Raw genomic sequence first — 19,432 nt, 5'->3', positions numbered from 1 at the left:
AAAAGATTGCAAGTATCGTGGATGGGGCATAGTCAAAACTTTGGCATCTCTAATCTTTTTGTATGCAGGTGGAAAACAAAAGAATAACGTTGCAAACCAAATTAAGGAAGACGTAAAATATGAAATTTTAACTGAAGCTGCTAATTCAATTTGTTCTTTAAAGAAAGTTAACTTTTCTGCAACATTAGTGTATGTTGTTTCTTCTAACATCCCATCCAACAAACTGCTTATACATTCTACTTTGTCTGATTTTGGTATGTCTATTACTTCAGAGGATAGCTTTTTAATTATATTTCTTAGCTTGAACCAACAGCCAATTTTTAAGTTCTGTGAAAACGTTCTCAAATAACTACTATTATAGTATGAGGGTGCGAAACGCCGAGATGGTTGAGCCGGAGCCCGCCCCTTACCGTGACGGTCACGCAGCCAGCGGAAGGGCAGCAGCGAGGCCTGGGATTCTAGTGTGGCCTTGGTTGAGCCCCCCTCACCCCCGCATGGGCGTGCTGAGCCCGCGGGACACCTGACGGGCGTGTTGAGCCACCAACATCCCCGCAGGGGCGTGTTGAAGCCACCGATGTCATTAGTAAACAGATGTGGTTGGATGGGGATGGCCCCCCACTCCTTCCACATGTTATCTGATACATATAAAGAGGAGTTTGTATGTTTTCAGATTCATTCTGATGCAGGATCGCTACCTGATCAGAAGTACTCGTAGGAGTCGTGATTTTGGATGTGATGGTCTGCTAGCCAGTCGATGAGGACATGAAATTAGGGGACACCATACGCCGCTGTTGCAACCGGGGACCATAGAGTCATGACAGCTATGCTGATCTCCGAAGTCTGCTACTAGACCTCGAGCACTTCAACGGAGGTTAAGGAGCTTACGGGGGCTACCAGTCGATCCCAGGACTGCACCTGACGAGATCGTGGTTCGATACCCAACTCGGCCATCCAGCTCCAGGTCCAGTGCGGGAGTTCTCAAGGGAACACCAAGTTGTAAATATTAGAGTTAAGGAAACAGAGCTCATTTGTATATATTGTACATAGACTGGGGATAGATGTAATAAAGCAGACCAGTGTTTTCAACTTAAAACTGTGTTTTCTCATTTTAGTTTAGCGACCCAGGATAGAATCCCCTTACAAAAGACTAGTGCGGAGGTGGCTTTTCCCGCGGGATATAAGTGTTTAGTGAGAGAGGGGAAAACCCCTTACATATTTTGGCGCCCGAACAGGGACTGTTTTAAAGTATTTTGGGTGCAGTTTGTGAGATATTGTGTTTGATAAATTTATTAAAAAAAAATAATAATAAAAAAAAAATAAAAAAACTGTTAAAATTTTTTTGAAACACAGATTTGAATTGTGATTAGTTGTATATATTAGATTTGTAATGAAACACTGGTTGTACATATAAGAACATTATTATTGGTACGTAAGAACATTATAGGACATTGCCCCTATAATATTAAACACACATAAACTTAAGAATGTTAAGATTTATTTCTGCTAGTTATATGAAAATTGTGATATCTCTAAAATTTGTTTCAAAAATGTCAGACTGTGACTCGGACTCTGAGAGTATCGCGACCGCCCAAAATAAAAAGAATCCACGGATCTCGTGGATTTATCAGTTAAAGAAAGACGAACTTATTGAAGAATTGAAAAAATTTCGCCTTCCCTCCGCTGACACCGTAAAGGAACAACGAAAGATCCTTAGTCAATTCATAAAAGGAAAATATCAATTAAACATTACTCCAGCACCTAGGGTCAATTATCCAAGCACTTCGGAACAAAACTCAAGCTCTTTGCCCTCCAGTGATAGTACAAGTATATGCAATATGGTACGGAAATGGAACTTGAATTATGATGGGGATAGAGATGTAATGCTATTCCTTGAAAGACAATGAGCTCAAAGAAGCATATAATACTAATTCGGAACATCTCCTTATAACTTTACCCGAACTATTAAAAAGGAAAGCATTCCTGTGGTACCGTAGTTCTAAATCCATGTGGAATACTTGGGACGAATTTTTGAGGTGCTTTGAAACTACAGTTCCTTCCGAGGAGGTTTAGAGAAAAATTAGATATCGAAAATTAGAGGTAGGACCCAGGGTCATGAAAGTTTCAAAGATTATACGGTGGCTATTCAGACACTAATTCGACGGCATGGAAGGTATTCCCCGGTCCAACAGTTTAACCAAATATTTGAGAATATGTTACTGGAATATAAGCTATATGGGTTAAGGAATAACATAACTACACTTCCAGAGCTGATCCAAGCAGCAAGTGACTATGAGGCTATAAAACAGGCCGCAGCTAGCTATAGACCACCTAATGATCCAGCTCAGGCTATGTACCCAGAAGTAGCGTATCAAAGAAATTCAACAGAGAAGGAGTCCCTTTACCCCAGACCACAAGGGAATTATCCTCCTACAAGAAAGAAAAAACCGCGTCCCCAGGAAAGTACAGACCGAGAAACCAATGGTACCTGTTGGAATTGCGGTTAAAACAGGTCATTTTGCTCGCGATTGTAGACTATCAAAAAAAGAATCACGTGCAGGTTTTTGCAGGGAAGACGGACCAACTAATACATGTACTTGTATGGAAGCGGTAAACTACCAAAGGACTTGGAGAAATAAAAGGGGGCACCCCGAGTCCGTGATTAACCAATACTTAGACCCTGTCAGGCTTTACCAGACAAATTATCAATACCCGGAGAAACAAGCACTGAAGGTGATAACAGAATATATATTAATATAGAAATAGGTAATATCCCATTAAGGCACTCCTGGACATTGGTGCTATTAAAAGTTATATAAGTAACAAAACCGCAAGTAACTTTTTAAAAATGGGACTACAATCAAGAGAAGAAGATGAACATTATGCAAGAGTAGCCAATGGGACTCGTATACCAGTAAAAAAGTCATATCGTATGGACTGTAAAAATAAATGGGCATAAATTCCCTCTAGAAGTATATGTGTTACCAGGTCTCACGTCCGAGTTAGTTATTGGATTAGAGGCCATGAGGAATTGGGGATTAAAAATAGATATCCTCAAAAACGAAGTGAGCTGGAGATCAGACGAACCCGTAAACCAACGAGGAGAAAGAGAAAAACACCTCTCAGCAATAAAACCTTTATCAGATAAAGAGGAACAGGAAATCAATGAGTTTCTCGCTCAAGATTTACCAAAATTCCGAAAGAATTACGGGCCCAACTCACCTTGTAGAACATGTGCTACAATTGAAACCTGGGGTTCAGCCCATAAAACATCGATATGGTCCTAAGAACCCAGCAATGCAGAAAATCATAAACGAAGAAATAGATGAAATACAGTCAGTCTAAGTCTGGAGCTACTACAAAGTAACATCAATGGAGCTAACCAGTGAGGATTATGCGGCGATCGTTAACAACGAGAGAATTGGCGATAAGGTAATTACGGCTTACCTTAACTTACTACAAGTGAGTGGAACCAGGTCCCAATGGCCCACCATCTTTGTGTACACAACACTTTATGAAGAAAGTTCTCTCCGAGAAGTACAGTGCAGTCGCCAGGTGGACTAAGAAAGTAGACATTTTTCGTTTCGAGATGCTCTTGGTGCCCTATTTTGTAGAGAAACATTCGACACTGGGTATTAATAACAATAGACATGCGAACAAAACAAATTACCGTTTTCGACAGCATTCATGGGGACCACACCGCAGCCATAGAGAAATTGACAGAATACTTAAGTGCTGAAGCACTGAACAAAAGAAACGAAATTCTACTAACCAGGAAGTGGAAACTGCTGGGGAAGGCAGGCCCCAAACAATATAACACAGTGGACTGCGGAGTATTTTTGTGTATAACCGCTGAGGCCTGCACAGCTGACCGCACAATCACTTTCACACAAAGTGACATCCCCTGGTTAAGAGGAGTAATTGCGGAGGAGCTGAAGAGCGGCAAACTGCAATCTCACCAAAAACCACCTCCCCATATCCCTGAAGTTAAAGCCCCACAGTGAAGAAGGGTCGAAAGGAAATAGTACGCAGCACCTCACCGATGTTCGTGCCCAATCTCTCCCAGACTCCGACAGACGCCGGATCCACCCAAACCTGAGTTACAGGTAATTAGAAATAAAAAATACAGAAGAGCCATCTCCAAGAAAACCGATGATTAAAATGGAGGAATGTTATATGGAAATTTCATCGTCAGAAGATGAGGAGGAAGGCAACAAAGCCGCCGCAACATTGGAATTGTGTCTTCAGGAAGAGGATAGGCTTCTTTCTCTAAAGGACCTAGAGGAAATCATAGATGAAGTGGCCACAGGAGAACCCAAACATCAACCCTCCAACATCCAGGAAGAACTGGGGGACAGGACTGGGCGTCCTATCAATACACAACAGTGAGTCCCTTGACCTCAAGGAAGCAGAAGACCAGGTCAACCCACAGCACCGAGTAACAGTTATTCAACTGGGGGAAGCCAATTGAAGTGCTCGGGGGACATACGGCATCCTCAGACAGACCAACCGTAATTCAGCAAACATCTCTCGATGCCATAGAGGTAAACCTTCTCAGGAGAGGCAGGGCGTTTGGACGAGGATACAATGACCATCCGGTTACCCAACTCAACCCAACCCAGAGATCCATCTTCCAACGGAGAAAACAACGAATAAGAGGCAAAAGACACAGGAAGCAGCGGACCAGAAAAGTGAAGCGGCTGGGGAAAGGTACTAGGAAGAACAGGGACCTGACAAACCGGATCCTAAGTACTGGAAGATATAACCTTACATTCATTGTTTATTATTTTGTGTTTTATAGTATTAAAAAGTTATTATTGATTGTTATTATTATTATTTAAGAAGTTATAGTTGATTTTTATTACTATTAAGATGTTATTTTTTATTCTTTGATATTGTTAAACAAAAGTTAGTTAATTTATGTATCTTATGTTGATTTTCTATTTTTCTTTGACAGACAAAAAGTTCTTAGATTGTGTGTGTGTATAAAAAGACAAAAAAAAGATTTTATAAAGAGAAAAGTATTTTTTGAGTTCTTTATTATCCTTTTATTTTTTTTAAAGAAAGAAATGGGAGAGTGTAAGGAAGTGTTTAAGTCCCCAAGTAATAAAAAGGGAAAACAATGCTTGGTCGTTAGAAAATCAAAAGAGATATGGGTGGGGGGGGGGGGGGGTGGGGGGGGGGGGGGGTGGGGGGGGGGGGGGGTGGGGGGGGGGGGGGGTGGGGGGGGGGGGGGGTGGGGGGGGGGGGGGGTTTTTTAAATGTGAAAGTAATAAGAAGAAAATTAACTGAACTTACTTCTAATGTGACCTCTTCCTCCTATGATGTTATCGCTCTGGTGGAAGGAAATATTTCTTGCGAAATTTAGTACTAAATCAAGCGGAGGCAGTGGTACTTGTCGTTGTGCGCGACACTATTTGGTTGCTCGTTTTCTCATCCATTCCTGGCTCTCTCTCTAGTGATCCTAGCTCAGTACATAATTATCTCGGAAGCTGCACATCATATAATAGATCTCTTTACTTACTGTCTTATGAAAACTGGGGACTGGCATGAGTGTGTAAAATATTTTACCCTGTATACGGCATACTGGTTTTGAGCTTGTAACGCTAGATTTAACGAATATACTGTGTTTTAGTTACACTGCACCAAGAGCTTGTAATTGATTACACCGAGGTAAGTAAAATATTTCTTATAAAGATGTGTTCTAAAGTGCTTGATATTCTGATTATCCATTCTTAGGTATTATTTACTAAAATGTTACATCTCATCAATGTTTTCAACGTTTTCCAGGGAAACATTTGTGGTAGTATGAACATTATTGTCTTCATAAGACCTGGCAGCGACAATAAAAAAACTAATTTTTTTAAATAGCTTCAAAATAATGGACTTTAACTCTTAAATTAAAACTTAAATTAAATACTTAAAAAAGTATTATACATGAGTTCTTTCTTTATTTTAGTTAGATATATTTTGAACAGTTCTTGGTTTATAAAAAAATCATTCAGAATAAAGTTACATTTGTCTTTAATTATAACGTAATAAATATAAACTTTCGTGTACAAAAACATCAGTAGCTTTTTGGAAAAGGATCTTTATCCACAGATAAATACCTAAATATTTAAAATTAATTAAAATAGTTGTACGTTATAAGTAGTTATTATAACAGATTATATTAGAATTTATGACTTAGAAAACAATTTATTATAATACCAATTTTGTAACCTTGTCTTTGTTTAATTACCTTCTCCAACTATATTTTAAAATAAAATAAACCAATTAATTATATTGAAAGAATCTCACGATAAATGATACCATAGTAAGAAATGAGACATTCTCTTCATTCAAGGAATCCTGTTTAATGTTAAAGTTCTGTCTTTACAAATACTCATAACACTAAATAGTATTAATGTGCATAGTAATACAGAAAGGTATTTATAATTTCTTAACCCAAGTGTTAACCTGAAGTAAAGAAAGACATTTAACGGCCGCGCGATTAGATTTTCTACGACAATCTTTTGTTACTTGAACAATCCACTGAAAACCCATTTGTAGCTTTTATTTCAGTGTAATTGCTTCTCTCAGAGTCGTTGTTTCGTTTCGCGTTAAGTTCTGGCTTCTGACTGTGCCGCTTTGTAGATAGGACAGCATATTACATTTGGTCTGCTAGTCCCTAATTTGACTTCTTTGCAATTTGGTTCCAAAAGGATATGGAGTAATTTACTATTAATATATTTAAGCCAATATTGTAGATACATAATTACTAAAGTTTTTAAAATAAATTACGTATACACTATTTAACTTGTGGTTTGATTTTACTATACTTCTTTTAGTTAACAGTGGAAAGAACCTGAATACGATTTTTTATAATTTATGTTTAACAGAATTTAAACATGAGAGATATAAAGTAAGGCCGATTTAACACGTTTAATCGGTCATTAGTATACAATTAGATGTAGAGTAAATTTTGTAAAGGTGCAAACAGTTTCATCTAACAATTTTCTTTCTTTCAGAAAATTTTGTGTAGTTTTACTGATCGCATGTGTACAATAACGCTTTTTATTTTATATTTTTTATATGGTAAGAGAAAACTATAATATATTTGTAGTAGCATTTGAGTTAGAAAGAACATATTTCATAAAACGGTTAATAGGTATATTTGTTATTAAGCCATTAAAGATATTCAAAAAACCTTTAGATTGGGATAACAAAACGTTATTGTATTTTTTACAAAGATGTGTTATGTACAAAGATAGAGTACGCCACACCACGTACTATCATGCTTTACTGAGTTTACATGGACAATTTTAAATCCATAGCTACATATGTTACACGTTATTGTGCCGTATGATGGACACTCTTAAGACAGACAAATGTAAAAATGATCACAATCACATAGGCAAATCACATGGAGTGACATGCACCATCATGATGTTACTATAATAAAATGAAGTGTAATTTAAAATGTCGTCTGTGGCTAATTTTCTTTTAGATGTATCGTCTGATCAGACCGGCAATCGTAATAAATTTCTCCAAAAGAAAAGAAAAGAAGTTGATAGCCAATCGCTGTAGTTTCTTACCCTAAGCATTTTTTTCTTTGAAACTTATCCATCATATTATTTTTAGTTTGCTCTTTCACGTTTGTTAGTTTTTTGTTTCGGTTACTTTTGATTATCCGCAGTTGTTAAGTCTCTGACTATTACTATGTGAGGTTTTAACAATTTGTTATAGAATTTATATTCATTTTGGATATTTTATTGATAAGTACAACGGAAATAAACCAAAGTATTTAATGAGGTAAAACCTACGATGACAAAAAAGTTCTTTCTGAGTACCTTAACTTAAGAAAATAATTATGACTAATTATTATGCTTTATTATTTTGGTTTAGCATTTCATATCAATACAATCTGATTTGCCAACAATATCTGCATTGAATTAACAGCTAGTTATCCGCTTACATACATCATGATTAAGCTGCACTATATACAACAACTGGACAACAATTTGTGTCGTATCGGTACCAGACTGTATCTGGGTTACTGTTAAACTCTCATGAGATTATTCTATCACAGCTGAATGAACACTAAGTGTAATGACTGATCAAGAGTTTATAATGGAATAGTAGTTGATGATCTTATTGGCTGATGACATACGTACTACAATCATGTCAGGTATTCAATAATAGTTAATATTAAACTATTATTAATATTAACCTGCTCCACAATTTCCATCAGTCAGTTATTTATATCGTATTGGAATCAACGATCTAATCTTCCATAAGCAAAATGAGATTACTATGATAATTATATTAAAATTACTATTTTGAATATTAGCCCTCTCGTGAAAAACATTTGATTACTTCATAATTTAAAAAGTGGTTTTGTTTCCCATTTTAACCATATGAACACGTAGATATTGTACACACCTTTCAACGCCACCTGTTGTAAATATACAGTAAATAAATAATTTTATAAAATAATATTTTATATTTAATAATTTCTTACATAATTTCCTTACATTTTTAACCAATAATGTACCTATTTGACATGTATAACTGGACTAAAACGTTCTTTGTGCTAAAGTTATAGTATTATTAGGCTTATATAAGAGCTGGTGCCTCTTCTCTCTATTCTGTCACCATTACGACAGCTGTTTGGCCAGAATCGGCAGTTTGTATGGTACACAAGAGTCGGGCTACTTGTCTTGTGATGTTTCTATAGCTCGCTCTTGTTTTCAATGACAATTTTACAATACAAATAAAGCATACATTTTGTTTTTAATGTCACTTTGGTTTTTGCCCACTATGATGTGGTTCTAAATCATCGCAACTATTCCTAATTTACACTGTTTGTGTTACAAAAGCTTACTCGTACTTTCCACGTTATCCAGACTTTCACCTTGTATGATTACCTGGTAATTAATTGGTGAAAAAGGTATTTATATGCAGGATTGTGAAATATTTGAATGCAGGTGTAGCAAAATATCGTCTTCCTATTAGACAAAAATTTTTTTATCTAAAAAAAAAAAAACAAAACAAAAACCAACAAAACCGCCTTCCTGCGTATGCATATCTGTTAATTTGATATTTAAACTATATTTGCTCGACTCGTTGCATCCTGCTACTGTATTTATGGCATATAAATATATCAAAATTCTGAAATACTGCTATCCTTGATGAAAGTTTAATCGTTCAACTTTGATGTGGTACAATTTGTTTCTATTAATATATACATTAAAAGTTTTTTGAAGCTAGTGAAATCGCAGGTACATTGTAACTAATATATATAGGTTAAATTAACATCTTTATTTTAATACAACTATCGGTGAATTTTCGTTGAATAACTATAATGTAATAATTTTGTAGTTGCAGTAATTACCGTAAACGTTTGTACTTCGAAAATTTATTCAGCAATGGAAGCATGATCAGTTAATAGTATAATAAGTAAGGCAGACTCATATAATAGGGCACCTGAATAAAATTGCTACCAAATTTGACACATTTTAAAAATAGTCATAAAGTATTGAATGAAAACTGCCACACGCTAAAGTAATAATGACACTTCCATCACCCGACCAATTTTTAATGGATATAAGTTTATTCTTGAAGTACACTTGATGTTTTCAAAACAAAAATTGCTAAATAGTTGTGAAACTCGGACTGCCCAGTGTCTTCAATTCTCTGTAGAGATTGGTTGATTAGACAGTTACCGTCCGGGACAAGGAAAACGGACAATTTACGAACCTCACTGGAATCACACACCAGCTCCAGCGGATGAGTTGCAGTCTGCTATGGCTTGGCGAAACTGCAGTAAAGGTGATTGGAGACTCGCAATTTCCAATAAACAACGGCGTCTTGATAAACAGTGGCGGCTTGTTTGTGTAGACTCTCGGGTACAGTAGTTTACTCTGGAAATAAACAAAATAGTTAGCTTTATTGCTGTTTAGTGTAAAATTAAAACTAAAGCAGTCCGCACGAAATTAGTCCGCGATGTACAGTGTTGCCAGTTTAACTGATGCAAAAAACAAACATCAGATGTCACCGTAAAGAAACATAAGTACATTTAAATCCATTATTCTGTTTGCAGACCACGTGGAAATCAAGCAAACATTTATAGCGGAAACAACTTTTGTTTAGCAGCGATATGGCAACACCGCCTCAAATGTCGACGGTCTATTTTCGTGCGGGTTACAATAGTAAGATCAAACAGAAGCTGAGTATATCAACTGTTGAACAGATATGTCATCTGTCCATACACTGGGGGAATGAGTCATGTAGTTAATGCATTATGGTTGTCAAAGGGGGTAGTCACTAGACCAATTACTGGACAAGTGCTTCAGACATGTCCTTACCATTCAATGCCTTACTTGATACATTTAGTAACTACTTCTTCATGAAATAAAGTCGTGTAGTTTTTGGTTAATTAGTATTTCTTTTGTAACATTTCACTAAATGACCGAGAATTTCGGATTTTAATTCACAAGCTCAAATACTTATGTCTTGAAATGAAACTACATGTTCATTTCATAAAGCTACCATGAAACTAATAAAACACATCATTAAAAAAATTATAAATAAACAGTTAGACTCAACGTGTATCGGGTAGGAAAACAATTGACCGAAATATTAGCTAAGCGTAAACCGAAGGTTTTCATACATTACAAGTTTGGGTTCACCGTACAAAATTTAAACAAGATTGAATTTGTATTTTGAGTTGAAGAAATTATAATACAAATTAAGTTTACATGGTTATTTTACGAACCGGAACCAAATAATTAACGATTATATAATTATAAATTCAATCTTCCTCAAACCTTTCATACGTAACAAATTTGTTTTTGTTGTTAATTGCTAAACATAATACACTACTTGTGCTCAATTAAGAGCACGTATTTTTCCTCGCGTGAAAGGAAAATCTTTCTTTATCTCCTTTAGATCTATCTACTTTACCTTAACATTAATTCTACTGCAACCAGATCTTTAAGGTTTATCCAAGAAATATGTCTTATCTACTACTAGCAGTATGCCACACAACAAGTATCGCAACAGGCTTCACTGATGTTATATGCAAAATTTGGAGTTGAATGAGTAGGGTAAGGGAGGAGGTCAGTTGGAGGGACATGAATAATGTGGCCGAAGGGGTGGGATGAACATACATAAATAAGTTAGCTTCCACTCGTAGACATGACCAAACACTATATACATATATATATATATATATATATATATATATATATATATACATATATATATATACATACACACACACATATATATATATATATATATATATATATAAACACATATATTATATACCTGACTCTGATATACGGTTATTTTTCATCCACAGTTTAAAGAAATTGTGGTTAATCATATCAGTTTGGTATCAGATCAGATTGTAGAAATTATACTACAAACCGCAAATACATAATTATGATTAAAATTGGGTAGACAAAAATTACAAATCTAAATATATGTCGACATTATGCAAAACATATACGTTATCTATATAATTATAGACTATTTCTGAATAGATTTAGACCAATTTATGCTTAATTTTGATTCCTATAGTTACTCCAATCACCTTTACTGCAGTTTCGCCAAGCCATAGCAGACTGCAACTCATCCGCTGGAGCTGGTGTGTGGTTCCAGTGAGGTTCGTAAATTGTCCGTTTTCCTTGTTCCGGACGGTAACTGTCTAATCAACCAATGTCTACAGAGAATTGAAGACACTGGGCAGTCCAAGTTTCACAACTATTTGGCAATTTGTTTTTTTTTGAAAACATCAATTGTACTTCAAGAATAACTTATATCGATTAAAAATTGGTCGGGTGATGGAAGTGTCATTATTACTTTAGCGTGTGGCAGTTTTCATTCAATACTTTATGACTATTTTTAAAATGTGTCAAATTTGGTAGCAATTTTATTCAGGTGCCTTATTATATGAGTCTGTCTTACTTATTATACTATTAACTGATCATGCTTCCATTGCTAAATAAATTTTCGAAGTACAAACGTTTACGGTAATTACTGCAACTACAAAATTATACATATATAGTTATTCAACGAAAATTCACGATAGTTGTATTAAAATAAAGATGGTAATTTAACCATTATATATATATATATATATATATATATATATATATATATTAGTTACAATGTAACTGCGATTTCACTAGCTTCAAAAAACTTTAATGTATATAATTAATAGAAACAAATTGTACCACATCAAAGTTGAACGATTAAACTTCATCAAGGATAGCAGTATTTCAGAATTTTGATATATTTATATGCCATAAATACAGTAGCAGGATGCAACGAGTCGAGAGAATATAGTTTAAATATCAAATTAACATATATGTATACGTAAGAAAGCGGTTTTATTGTTTTTATTTTTTTTAGATAAAAATGTTTGTCAGAATATTAATTTATCAGTAAAATGAACGCACAGGCTCCTAACAGGGAGACGATATTTTGCTAAACCTGCATTCAAATATTTCACAATCCTGCATATAAATACCTTTTTCACCAATTAATTACCAAGTAATCCTACAAGGTGAAAGTCTGGATAACGTGAAAGTACGAGTAAGCTTGTTGTACTAAATGTTAATATACAAAATTTTTTGTTTTTATTATGATGACCTTAAATATTCTCGAACTCATAAGATTTAAGTAGATACTGGTGGAAATTAAAACTGCAACCTTTTTAGAAATATTCAGGTTTATTAAATCAATCCAAATTTCAATTATTAACCTTGTATTCCACCAATGAAATGTTTTGCACAATAGTTTTAAAATTACTACTTCCTTAGGCAAGGCACTTTCGATTTAATATTGGCTCACTGTCCTCTAAATACGTGAGTATAAAATATATAAAATAAAATAATAATGTTGAATAAATTTGTATGAAATAAAATAAATAGGCTTCTTCTCAAAACTAATAAAATAAAAATTATAAACTTCTTTAAAATAAAATTCTCAAACAAAACTAAACAGTTCTCAACAGGAATTTTTCACAAGTTCCTACAGGATATGGTGCAGCACCTGCAGCTCTTAATTTTTACTACAATCCCTATAATTTCAATTAAATTTTTACGTTCGACTTTAAATAAATTACTTCCTTTTACAATTTAGATATATATTAGTCCCACACTCAACAGAATTTGATCGTTAATTTCAAATTTCAATTCCAATTTCAAATTAATTCACTTCTTAAATTTTCAAATTTCAAATTTAGAAAAATTTAATAATTCAGTCAAAAGTACTTAGCTCTTTGGTCGTGAAGCTCTTGGAGTTCGGTATTAAAATAATCTATACCGACGGATCCTAACGCCCGACACTACTTTTAAACTCGCACTAAAGACTTTACTCTATCGCTTCTCAACTCGGAATGGAAGCAGAGCGTGTTTTTCTTGGCCTGCACCGACTACGCTCCTGTTCCTGCAGGCCTGTTTGAATCACTCTCAACGCAGGTTCGCCGCCTAACAAAAGATTGGGTCCACTGTAGACTATTGTTTAGCATTCACTGCCATCAAGTCAGGTCTAGACCAGATTCCAAGCGCGTTGTGCCTGCCGCTGGATTACAATATAAATTTACTTTTTTATTCCCTATCCATTTACAATTCTAAAATAAAATTTTATTTATTAAATTTTTTATTTTATTTAAAGTATACCATGTAATTGGTATACACACCCCCCCTTAAAGCGCTTGGTATCTGCCAAGTTTAATACTTAAATCTAAGAAATTTATCTCACATCCTTTAGAAATTGTATTTCCATCTAGCCTTAACATGCATCATCAAATCTACAAAACCTTTTTTTTTTATTTATAATATTTGTTTTAATTTATTTTTGATAAATAGTTGTAAGAAGTGGCAGCATACTAGTTGTCAAGTTATTTTTAAACCAAGCGTTAATTATTATAAATTCTTTTTAAAGGAGTCCATACATTATCAGATTGTTTTTTGAAAACTTAACAATTAAATTCCCCAATAGAAACCTTGACCTAAACTATGGCAAATATTAAGAGTCCAATTGCCACCTACCTTTTTACAATTCTAAGTCCTACCATAAAGATAGTCCATCCAGATAATCCTTTACAATGGGTAGAACGAGGTAGTCGGTGGTTGTTGTTGTGGGATGTTTATTGCAGGTCCGGTCCGTAATTAGTTGGGTCGTCCTTGGCACCTTTGCCCTGCACGGCTGTGTGTGTTGGCTCGCCCATTCACTGGTTGTCGCAGCTTCATATAGAATTAAAACATATCCCCAGACGGGGTTGTCAGTTCTTATTTTATTATTTTTACCTATACCGTTGTTTATCATAGAAATAACAGTCTTTTTTCTTCTGTTCCCCTCTTCCTTGGCATAAATTTTATCAAACTAACAAGTTTTAAATTAATATTCCAACATTCGTGTTAATTATTAATTTACATACAAACATAAATAAGACATGTTAATAACATTAATTACGGACCATGATTTTCGGATTTGTGCATTATTCAGAAAATAAATACTGAATTGTTTTAATACACTCCTCCTCTCCCAAACCATGTAGTTATCGCAACTGTTTACTTCACCTGTGCCCTTTTATCTAAATCATAAACTTTTTTATTCCTCTTGAGGTTTCTTCAAGTTTAAAATACATTTTTACAACATTACAATTCAAGTTAATATTTACAATTTAACAGGGCTGTAGAATTTCCTCAATTGTTCAATATACTTTAATTTAATCTTCCTTGTCACTGAAATTTCTCAAATCAAACATACATACATACAGCGTACATCCAATATAGTTTTTCTTCATTCTTACAACTAATTTAATTCGTCATAATTTTTTAATCAGTTCTTTTTTTTTTATTTTGTAATTCAAATTATTTACCCCTCGGTAATTATATTGTTTTTTGTTATATTTAAATATGCATTCTTCTTTCCCCAGTGGGTTTCACATCCTGCAAGTGTATTCTACGGAATTCATTCAATTCTTTTAAATTTTGAACCACATATGAGTTGGAGCTAATAATTGAAATTATTCTGAATGGTCCTTCATATTTCAGATCTAGCTTATATCGCTGATTTTTAATTCTACAATAGACTACATCATACATTTTTAATTGCCTGTGATTTCGGTTGTATCGGTTTCTTCTCGAATTCAGCTCATTTTGTCTTTTAAATTTTGAATAGCTTCAACCATCTTTGCATTCTTATCTTTGCTCCATTTTTCATCACAAATATCTTTAATTTGCCATTTTAGTGACAAACCATCATTTGCTTTGAAACTGAACATCAATTCAAATGCAGACGACTTTATGCTTTCATTGTGACAAGTATTTAGGGCCATTTGCACATGGTACAAATCCTTGTCCCAATTCTTTTTACAGTCATGATAATAAGCTGTCAGAATTTGATTTAAATTTCGAATTTGCCTTTCACTTTTATTTCCTTGAGGAGGATAAGGTATAATGGTTCTTTGTTTTATGCCCAAATTAAACAAATAATTTTTGAACTCCTCGCTGACAAAATATGTTCCATTATCCGTCACGAATTCTTCAGGCAAAGAAAAATTTTTGAAAATATTATTTTCTAATGCATTAATTACATTACCTGAGGTGCATTTCCTGAGTGGCATTATCCAATTATATTTGGTTAAGTCATCTACAGCTATCAGGATGTATTGCATTCGATTGGAAGACGCAGGTAATGGCCCATAAATATCCATATATAACTTCTGCATTGGACGACTGCTCAGATTGCTGTTCAAAGGTCCTTGGTCCCTCCAGTTGCTACTTTTTGCTTTCAAACACACTTCACAACATTTTACATTATTTTTCACATAATCATTTAGTTTAGGGTGATAAAACCTTTCATTTATTTTCTGTTGTGTTTTTAAAATGCCGAAGTGACAGCCAGACAATGAGTTGTGATAATACTCGTATACAACCTTGAATAAGTGTTCAGGTAAATAGATCCTTTTAGAATTGTTTTTATTGTTCACATAAAATAACACCCCTTTTTCCACACTGTAAACATCACTATTGGTATAGTTCAATACACCCTCCATAATTTTTAGTTATATTTACATCCTGCTTCTGATGCGTTTTTAAGTCCATAAAGCTAAAAGGCATCGTACTTATACTATTTATAGACACTGTTTCCTCTCTTATTACTAAGTCCTTATTATTTACAGTTTCATTGTTCATTTTTTATAGAGTTATCATTCATCTTGTCCTTATTCACTAATTTTTCTAGTTCATGTAACACATTGTGGTCAACTTCACTATCTTGAAATAATCTAGATAAATAGTCCGCTACTGGGTTCTGATTACCTTTAACATGCGTAATTTTAAATGGTAGAGACAATATAACCTCCACCCAGCGCCCTAATTTTCCTAACTTACGAAAGTGGGACAATCAATACCCAAGCCAATGCTGAGTTGTCGGTCACTAAAGTTGAATGGTCTCATTTCTAGGAAATTACGGAATTTATTTATTGAACAGACAACTGCCAAAGCTTCCTTTTGATAGGTAGTAAGTTTCACCTCACTTTCGTTAAATTTTCTCGAATAATAGGCCACCGGTTTTAAATGTCCATTGTCCGCTTCCTGTAATAAACAGGAACCGAGGGCCTTATCACTCGCGTCGCATTGGACTGTGAACTCCTTGTTGAAGTCAGGGATGGCTAACACGGGGGGACGGGTAACCGCTCGTTTCAGTTTATCGAACGATTCCTGACATTTTTTGGTCCCACACAAATTTGGACGACTTCTTCCTCATTTCATTGAGTGGATGAGCTATTTCCGCATAATAAATTTAGAGAAATAACTAGTCATCCCTATGAATCTCGCAATACCTTTCTTGTCCCGGGGCCTCGGATATTCTAATAACGTCCGTGTACGGTCAGGGTCCATTCTTATAGTGTCTTTGGAAACCAAATGTCCCAGAAATTTAATTTCATTATAACAAAATTTTTACTTTCTCCGGATTCACAGTAAGATTATTTTTCTTTAAACACTCTAACACTTGTTTCAAATGCATATAATGTTCCTCCAATGTCTTCGAATACACAATAATATCGTCCAAAAAGGCGAGAGTGCAAGTAAATCTCAATTCTCCTAAGATTTTATTCATATATGACGACAATACCCCACTTCCAATTAATAATCCAAAAGGAATTCGTTTAAAGCTGTAACTTCCGAAAGGTACCGAGAACGTAGTTAACTCCTGGCTTTCCTTCGCTAAACTTATTTGATAAAAACTTTTGGTTAAGTCTATTACTGAGTAATAATTGTTTCCCTTCAAATGGTAATATAGTTCGTGCATGTCGCCTATAGGATAACTCACTCCTTCCAACTTCTTGTTTAACTCCTTGTAATTAACTACTAATCTTTCCGATTTTCCATCTTCCTTACCTACTAAAAAGGCTGGACTCGAGTACTGACTCACACTTGGTTGAATAATGTCCTGTTCCAATAATTCATCAATAATTTTTTTTATTTTTAATTGTTTAGGTGGATTCAATGGATATGGTCTAAGTTTTACGGGTTCATGATCTTTAACTTTTAATTTATACTCATAATCTAGAGTTTTACCAATTTTGTCGGTAAACACCGTTGGAAATTCCTTTATAATTTTTATTATTTCATTACTGGCCTCTTCGCATCCTATTTTATAAGTGTGATTGGTGTTCATACACGCTACTGTAATACTTTGCACAAATTTTATACACTTCTCTGCATTAAAGTCAAATCGACAACAATTATTTTTCAAGTCTATTAACAAACCAGAATGTTTTATAAAGTTCGCTCCTAAAATTGCCTTTTGGGCTAAGTCCTTCACTATAAGAAATTCCACTTTCCATGTGAACATATCTATTTTAATTTTTATATTTACACTGCCGATTACGGACATTTTTTTATTTTCAGCACTCATACATGTCAGGTTAGTTAACTGGTAACACTTTACAATCTTATTCTCTAATAATAGTTTATACAGTCTATCACTTATTATATTCATACTACTACCAGTATCTAATAATACATTTAATGATATATTCTTGCCAAAATCTATTTCTAAGCTGGGCAATAAACTGATATTTTCTGAATTTTTTCTTTTGCCAAGTATGATTTAATTTAGCAGATAATTCATGTGAATTTTTGTTGGACACAATTTTAGGTAACCGGGAAAGTTCGCCCTTCCTTAACTCATTGTTCGAACTTTCCCTACTAACTAGTTTTTTGACTCCTGTACATTATGACCTACATTTTCGGGGTTTATAGCTGGAGTGTGGTTTACAATAGGTCTCCGCTGGTTTACAACAGGTTTCCTGTTTACCTCCCGGCACTGATAAGCATAATGACCAGGTCTATTACATTTATAACAAGTTATTGTTTCTTGCCTCGCCCTGATGCTGTTAACCGGTACATTATACTTCCTATTCACATTCAAATTATTCCCTGTTTTCCTCACGTTGTCAGCATAACCTACATTATTCGCCCTTATACACATCTCATCCAGTTCGGAATATGTGCTCGGATTTCCCATAAACACTAGTTTATTTCTGGTTTCAGGATTAATTCCCACCTTAATTAATTCCACAACATCCCTTTCATTTATATTACAACAAAGTACTTCTACTGATTCCTTAATGTCTATAATGTAGTTGGATAAGCTTTCATTATATCTTTGGGGACGGTGCACCTTTTCAAATTTCAAAAGTTCACGCTGATGATATGGCACGAAATAATTCAATAATATTTCAAGCATTAATTTGACCGTGACTTTGTCCTGTTTTATTTCCAATACTTTCGACAAAAGAGCTCCCTGACTATGTGAAATCGCAATCTCCATAATGTCCCTCTTCCGTACATCTAGTTTCCTTTTTAAGTTTCAAGATTATTTTAAAGAATTCTAATAATTCTTGAACATTTAATCCATCGCAGATTTTTAACTCCTTCAAATAACGCTCAATGGGGTTCGGTAGTTTATTATAACTTAAATGTGGCCGTCCCGAAACAAACACCTCATCTCTCATATTTAGACCAGACTTATCTTTCACTTCCGGTTTACCAGCCTCTTCCAGCTCACCTTCTATTTCCAGATTGGAATCAGATAACTTACGCACCAAGTTATCAGATGTTTCCTTGTCAATTTTTAGGTTTTTTATTTTTAACAATAATTCACTTAATATACTATTCCGGTTTTCAACATGTTTAGTTATATCCTTTTCTTCGATTTTAAACAATTTACTTAAGTTAGTCAGTCGGCGCTGCCAATGATTTATTTTTGTTTCACATCTAACTATGTCCAATGTTAGTCCCTGTTCAATGGATTCCTCCAGTCTAGTTCCTAATACTTGGGTTTTCTAACTGAATTTTATCCCATTCCTCCTTGAAAGCGACCTTTCCACTCAGGTTCAAATAATTACTATTTACATCAAGAC

This window comes from Homalodisca vitripennis, chromosome 3 (assembly GCF_021130785.1).
Source record: "Homalodisca vitripennis isolate AUS2020 chromosome 3, UT_GWSS_2.1, whole genome shotgun sequence".
Taxonomy (NCBI): domain Eukaryota; kingdom Metazoa; phylum Arthropoda; class Insecta; order Hemiptera; family Cicadellidae; genus Homalodisca; species Homalodisca vitripennis.
This window is presented reverse-complemented; position numbering follows the sequence as displayed.